Raw genomic sequence first — 6980 nt, forward strand, 5'->3', positions numbered from 1 at the left:
TTCAGATGGTCTGAAAAAGACCTGAATCAGTGTTGTTTACAGACGATTTTTGGACAAATTCCATCAGAATTGTACTTCCTCTTAAGTAAAACTGCCCAAATGGAGGTTGGATGGGGCAACCTCTTTGGGTGCCCGTAGAATTGGATCCCCAGGTCCACTTTATTTGAAACTTGGGGGGTTCTTTTCAGGAGAGGCTCCTGCCGCGACGCTGAAAATTTTGTGCCTCTACCTCAAACCCCTGTGGCCCACCCCCAGACCACAGGAAAAGGAAAATTTCCCATTGTTGTTAATGGTGCCATTGACTTTAATGACACTGAATTGCTTCGAATTCAGCCAAATCGATTCAGCCAAATCCAAGCCATGGAAGGGTACTTTGTGTGCTTCAGATTAGGCTCAAATTGATTCAGGCCAAATCTGAGAGGGTCTGAAGGTTTTTTCGTGGGTTTTTTGCACATGCCTACTTTGCACCTGTAGTAAGACGTACCTTACTAAGGATGATCCTATGTATAGCTGCAGTAAGAAAAAACGGGCACAAAACATCTAGATATAAATACTGCTTTCCTGCACACAGAATCAAAATAATAGTCTATATGAAACAACCATGAGGTTTTGAACAGTCTGAAAACAAACACCTAGTTTGCAAACTACCAAAGATCATATATGGACTGAATCGAGCTGCAAGCTGCTGAGAGGAAGTGCTTCATCAGACGCTGACCAAAAAGGGCTTTGAGCAAGGCAAATCTGAACAGAGGCAAATTTCAAGAGGCAGAGGCAACAGGTGGCTCTACATCCTTATCTGTCTTGAAGAGTTGATTGTATGTTACGAAGATGGAGGAGACTACAACAAAATAGTCCAGCACCTAAGTGAAGAAGTGGAAGTCAAGGAAGTAGGAAGCATTCGTTACTGCCTCAGAATACAAAAAGAGAGAGAGGAAGATGGAAACGATCTCCCCAACCAGAAATAAACAATCCTAGAGTTCCTAGACTATATGCAAATGAGAGAATCCAAACAGGTCAGCACCCTAATCGAGATGAACTAACTAAAACAAGGAGGAAATGAAGAACTTCTAACCAACAAGAAGCAGTACAGAGAAGCAATAGGAAGTATACTGTATAGAATCATGCTTACACGTCCGGACATCATGGCAGCTTTGGACATACTATGCTGGAAAGTAGAGCCGCCAACTGAGATGCAATAAAAAAGCTTGCCAGGTATCTTCAAGGCACTATTCTTTTAAAACTCAAACTGCCAGCAAACAACAACTCAAAACTGATGGATGGAGACTGGGCAGAAGAGACTAAGGAAAGGAAATCAACCTTTGATGGCTTCCAGGAATATAGTATATTGGGAATCAAATATTCATGTAAACCTCCCAAGTCTGGGAATGGCAGAACCATAGGATAAAATGTGCAGATAGTCCAAAAGAAAGGGAGGTCATTTCTGTTTTCCTTTGAAAATTCCTATTTTGTCCTAAATAGTAATTTCCATTTTTTTTTGTCATCTGGCATTGCTATGTCACTTTGTCACCTGTTTTTATCATCTTGGTTTATGGATTTTGGAATGGAATATATTGTATTTCCAAGGTTGCACCCAAACTGCTGCCTCTCTCATTTAAACTATGAAAGTATCTATCCTGACCTAGAGCTGCCCTATGGATTACTGCGGAGACAGTAGTGACTACAGAGCAGGGGTGGCCGAACTGTGGCTCTCCGGAGGTCCATGGACTACTATTCCTATGCTGTCAGGGACTCATGGAAATTGTAGTCCATGGGCAGCTGGAGAGCCACAGTTTGTACACCCCTGCTATAGATCATACCTGCTATAGATCAATACCAGTGATCATGTTGTTAGATGTCATATTTGGATGGGGGAGACTAGGGTTCAAATCTTCCCTCCAGCCGTGATGGTTCTTTGGTGGTCTTCAGCCATTTCCTCCTTCTCAGCCTAATGACCTCACAAGTTTGCTTTGAGGGTAAAAAGAAGGAAAGGAGACCTGTATATGCTGCACTGAGATGGCAAGGTTGTATAAAAACCTCAGAACTTAGCTAGCTAGCAAAGGTTTAAAACTACAATGTATATGTTCCCTCAAAGTGTTTTCAGAATTAATACAGATGAGATTCATGCAAGATTAGCTAGCTGTTGGATGTACTCTGAATGACTGAAGGAATGGTTAGAAGGGAGAGATCCATTTTCAAATCCCATCTCTGCCCTGAAAAGCCCTGAGTGACCTTGGGCTGCTCCCCCCTTTCAGTTTCTCTCAAAATATTATTAAGAAGGCAAAATAGGGGGAGGAAACCTAATTCACACCCCTTAAGCTCTTTTTGGAGGATGAATTAGGTTAAAAAATGTGTTGAATTCAGGAAAATAAATCCTAAATAAACTTGAAAAATCCTGATGATCTTGGTAAATGACTGCTCCTCATTTTTGCCTTCAGGGGTTGCCATGTTAAATTGTTGTCGATAGGAATTGCTGGAGTAGTGGAGAGATGCCCTCCACCCTAAAGATCACATACATATCCCAGTAATTGGGATTGCATTCTGTCTGTGTATTGGCTGCAAGTCCATCGCTGACAAAAGAGAAGAGCGTCCAGGAATGAGTCATGAAACCCCAGACATTGAATACTCCGGAGATTATAGGTGTGAATGTCTCTGGCTGGTGTGAGACAACATGCCTAGCATCTAACACCTCCACTAGATTGTCACACTGAAGAAGCCAGAAAGCTAGATTGTAGCCTTTCCTCTGTGGTCAGAGAGATCAGGATTGTCCTCAGAGGAGGAGACAGTCCCAGAGGGAGATGATAAAATCTCAGGACATGAGGGAGATGCTCTCTTACCTCTTGCTCTTAAGTTGACTTTTGGCTCTAGCCATGATGAACGTCCTGATCAGAGATGTACTGGTTGACCTTGGGGTTTACCACTGAACTCAAGCTTTTGCCATAGAATCATAGAATAATAGAATCATAGAATCATAGAGTTGGAAGGGACCTCATGCGTCATCTAGTCCAACCCCCTGCACTATGCAGGACACTCACAACCCTATCACTCATCAACTGTAACCTGCCACCCCCTTAAGCCTTCACAGAATCAGCCTGTCAGATGGCTATCTAGCCTCTGTTTTAAAATTTCCAAAGATGGAGAACCCACCACCTCCTGAGGAAGCCTGTTCCACTGAGAAACCGCTCTAACTGTCAGGAACTTCTTCCAGATATTGAGACGGATTTTTTTTTGAATTAATTTCATCCCACTGGTTGTGGTCTGTCCCTCTGGGGCAATTCACTCTCCACCCCCCCCCCCCCACATATACGTATGGTTGAGGAAATTCTGTTCCATTATATCTGAAGTGTGCTTGTACATGAAAACTTATGCTGTCATCTTGTTGCGTCAATTTTTTTGTAAGTCTTGGGATTTTAATGGGGGTTTTATTGGGGATTTATTGTATTGGCCTTTTTGTGTAGCCTGCCACAAGCAGGCTTGCTGAGAGTGGCAGGTAATAAATAAATGAATTATAATAATACTTTGAATAAAACTGTGGGTCTTAAAGGTGCCACTAGATGCTAACTTTGTCCTGCTGCTTCAGGCCACCATGGCTACCCATCTGAATCTATCCTGATCCCATGTTCAGGACAATGGAGAGTAGTTCTGAATGCTGAGAATTAAGATAATGGAATGCTCTGAGAATTAAGGTAATTTTAAATGCTGCAACTAGGGTTAATATTAAGGTAAAGGTAAAGGTATCCCCTGTGCAAGCACTGAGTCATGTCTGACCCTTGGGGTGACGCCCTCTAGCGTTTTCATGGCAGACTCAATATGGGGTGGTTTGCCAGTGCCTTCCCCAGTCATTACTGTTTGCCCCCCAGCAAGCTGGATACTCACTTTACCGACCTCGGAAGGATGGAAGGCTGAGTCAACCTTGAGCCGGCTGCTGGGATTGAACTCCCAGCCTCCCAGGCAGAGCTTCAGACTGCATGTCTGCTGCCTTACCACCCTGCGCCACAAGAGGCTCTTACAAGAAATATTAGCCTATTCTAATTTAACTTTGTTTTTGGATAAGTATAGTTAGGGTTGGAGGACTGCATGTTTCACCATTCGTTTCAGTCCTTGCTCAGCTTGATGCTCGTTACCATCTGTATTATTTTAAAGCTCCTCCCCTGCCACAAATTCTGTTAGTCTGTAAGGTGCTACAGGACTTTTGCTTTCTACTGCTACAGACCAACGTATATGGATACCCATCCGGATCTATCTCCTTTGTGAGGGAAAAGACAGATTATAGAGACAATTAGCAGGCAACGTTTCCTTATGGTTCACCAAACAGGCTTGGATTTTTTTGAACAGTGTAGGACAAGCCTACCACTTTGGTGAGAACTAAGCTTCCTTAGAAAAATTTGGGCTAAGGAAAAAAGAATCCAGGTGGAGGGGCGGATAAGGAAGAGAATAAAATCTTGCACGTTGTCTTGTTGCTGCTTTTTAAACCTCAGTACGGCAAATAAATTTAGATATTCGAGCACCTCAGCAATCGGTTTAATCCAAACTGAAATCAATCAAAGTTGGTTCCACGGCCACCTTTGCCGGGTAAAATGCACTTCCCTCATGGGCTCCACGACAATCCCACTGGGGATTTCAAAGGCACCTTCTGCTTGTGCGCCAAAGCGCTCTGTTGTGATATCCGTGTCTCTGCTGGTCAGACAAGTATCTTCCCTCCGTCCCCGGCCTCCTTTATTTCTCACACCTCGCTGAGCAAGCACTGCAGCCATGTGGCCTCTGACCCAGTTGTCAAGGTGATGGGTGCTGTTCTCCTAAAGTAGCTATTTCACACACATGGGCCTCTGTGTGTGCGTGCATGTATCTCTGGCTTTTAAAACTGAAATACAGGGGAGCAGCCAATTATTACCATAATGTTTTATGCTCTGCGGTGCCATCAGAAATGGGATTTAATGAGAAATGGGGGCAGACCAAAAGATAAGCCACACGGAAATGCACTTGGCTGTGCCCTGTGTTCTGGGGAGCTGAACTCCTGAGTATTCATTTTCTCTCCGCTCAGTGGAAAATGTTCTTTTGTCATGTTGGTTTTACTATTGCCGCTGCTACTTATAAATATTATTAGCAATACGCTGCCCCTTTATATCAGGGACGACAGCAAAATAGGGCCTCTAAGAACCATGTTGGATCTGACCAAAGGCCCATCTAGACCAGCATCCTATTTCCCACAGAGGCCATGTAGATTCCCTCAGAAGGCCTGGCTATGCCTTGAGGACTTTTACTCCAGCGATTTTGTTGCAGATAAACAGGTTTTGGTTCTGATTTGTGCCTGGAAGGAAGATCTCCTGGAAATATCCAATACGTGCTGCTTGGAATCCCATGAGAAAGACAGATAGCAACAATAATAGTCTAAGGAAGTGGTTCTCAACCTTCCTAATGCCGTGACCCTTTAATACAGTTCCTCATGTTGTGGTGACCCCCCCAACCATAAAATCATAGAATCATAGAATCATAGAGTTGGAAGGGGCCATACAGGCCATCTAGTCCAACCCCCTGCTCAATGCAGGATCAGCCCTAAGCATCCTAAAGCATCCTAAATCATGCAAATATTCTTTCACAGAAATTAAATCAAAACTGACCAATGGCATGAAGATCCATTGTTCATGATTGTATATAAATTGTTTTTTTCCCCCGGGGTTTCTTAGTTCAGTTCTGCCTCTTGTTCTGCTGAGCTGCACAGCCACCTAAAGCACCTGGCGGGAGACTGCGCTGTGCTGGAGGCACTGCTGGAATGGCTGGCGGCTGAGCGCGGGCACCTGCAGAAGGAGCAGCAGCAACAGTGGCAGCGCTCCCCCCGGCCAAGCTGCTCACTCTGCCACGACCCCTGTGAAAGGATCATTCGCCCCCAGAGGGGTCCCAACCCCCAGGTTGAGAACCACTGGTCTAAGGGATGGCCAAACTGTAGCTTTCCAGAGGTCCATGGACTACAATTCCCATGAGACCCTGCCAGCATTCACTCACTGTTCTTGTTGATTCTCTGTGACAGTTCATAAGTGCACTGCCTCTGTACAGGAAGATCATGGCTAATAACCATTAATCTCTTCTCCATGTCTTTGCCTAATCCTTTTTCAAAGCCCTTCTAAACTATGAGCCATCACTGCACCTTATGGCAGTGATTTTCATAAGCAAATTATGTGTTTTGTGAAGAGCGTCTCCTTTTGCTCACCTTGAACCCAAACCTGATAATCTTATGAATTTAGCTTGTTATTCCTTGAATCTGTTAAACATCTTCATTATGCCGTGTATGAATTAATTGCTCACTCTCGGCCTATATATGTGGGCAGGGAAATTCCCATTATATTGTGTTTGAGGAAGTGTGTGTCCACCCAAAGCTTGACTAAAATGTTGTTGTTCTTGAAGGTGCCACTGAACTTAGACTTATGTTACAAGAAGCAGCCTATTCAAGAAGATGAAAGAATCTCCTTTCGAGGGGATTCCCAAAAAGCATCTATTAAGAGCACTGTTGCTGTTAAATGAATATGGGATTGAGGGACAGGCCCAAATCAACCTGGTTCAGGGGCTATTTATAAGAGCATCTTGTGAGCTTAAATGGATTCCGGGGAATGGTAGAGGACAGGAAGGCCTGGAGGATCATTCCATGGGGTCGTGATGGGTCGAGCACGACTTTGCAACTAACAACAACAAGAGCATCTATCTTACATGTAGAATTTCTCAGGTTCAATCCTTGGCATTTCCATGTGAAAGACCTCTTCTTGAAACCCTGGAGAGTCACCACCAGCCTGTGTACATAATGCTGATGTTGATAGAGTGGTGGTCAGGCTCAGTACAAGGCAGCTTCATGTGTTCAATCTAATGTGGAGATGGGAAAATCAACTTCTTGGAATTATAAGTGGACACAAATATAATAGAAATATGGAAACTGGAATTGTCAGAATGAAGGGGGTAAATTCCTGACCCCCCCCCATCTCGCCATCTCAATTTCT

The sequence above is a fragment of the Paroedura picta genome, chromosome 12 (genome assembly GCF_049243985.1).
Source record: "Paroedura picta isolate Pp20150507F chromosome 12, Ppicta_v3.0, whole genome shotgun sequence".
NCBI classification, from domain to species: domain Eukaryota; kingdom Metazoa; phylum Chordata; class Lepidosauria; order Squamata; family Gekkonidae; genus Paroedura; species Paroedura picta.